Consider the following 1,047-nt stretch of genomic DNA (forward strand, 5'->3'; position numbering starts at 1 on the left):
TCTACAAGTGTATTGCCTACATGTATGTGAGTGCACCCATGTCGTGCAATGCCATGGAGGTCAGAAGAGGGCTTTGGATTGCCCTGGAACTGGAGTTAAGGACGATTCATAGCTGTCATGTGGGTGCTGGGAATCGAACTCTGGTCCGCTGCAAGAGCAGTCAGTGCTCTTAACTGCTGAGTCATCTCTCCAGCCCCTGTTGGTGCTTTTTCCCTAATAGCTAAGAGATGGAAGCAACCTAAGTGTGCCTCAAACTGATGAGTGGTTAAGAAAATTGTGGTATATTTATGCAATGGAGTCCTACTCCGCAGTAAAAAAGATGAAATAATGAAATTTGCAGGTAAACAGATGGGTCTAGAAACTGTTATACTAAGTGAATTAACACAGATGAAGAAAAATAAAAGACATTTGTGGATCCTAGCACCATATCCTTTTAAATTCCATGTTCTTTTAATAAGATAATGCTGTACAGCAGTCTCTTCTGCATGAAACATCATCACGAGTTCAACTGTGCCTGATCACTAAACATTGTTACAATTGGGCTTTTTGACAGTTGTGCTCCTTCATTAAAGGAAGGGGAAGCAGGGTCATTGGACCCTCAAGGAGTATCCAGCCGCTCTTCCCAGCCAATTATATGTAATTTGACACTAATCACTCATGGCCTCCTGGATTTGGGGAGGGCTAAATAATACAATCTGGGGAAGGTTAGGAAGAGAAGACACGAACCATGCTGGGTAAAGGCTTTCCAGTGTGCATACCTTCAGCTCATACATACACCTCAGCAACCCCTCAGTTATCTTGTAGCCCTTGAGGGGGAACTGACACTGATTCTAATGACTCTAATAGCTATCAAAATACCTGAAAGCAAATCCTGAATCCAGCACTCTAGAGTCCAACCTTAGAAGACAAAAGAAAAATGAGGAGGAACCCAATAGAGGGATGCTTTTGGAAGCCCTTGTCAAGAAATTCCAATGGACTCTCATATGAACATTTGGAAATTGCCCTGGTCTAACTTTTTTTTAGCTTTCTGGCTCGAACTTGTAATGC

This window comes from Nannospalax galili, unplaced genomic scaffold (assembly GCF_000622305.1).
Source record: "Nannospalax galili isolate Female #2095 unplaced genomic scaffold, S.galili_v1.0 scaffold10956, whole genome shotgun sequence".
In the NCBI taxonomy this organism is placed as follows: domain Eukaryota; kingdom Metazoa; phylum Chordata; class Mammalia; order Rodentia; family Spalacidae; genus Nannospalax; species Nannospalax galili.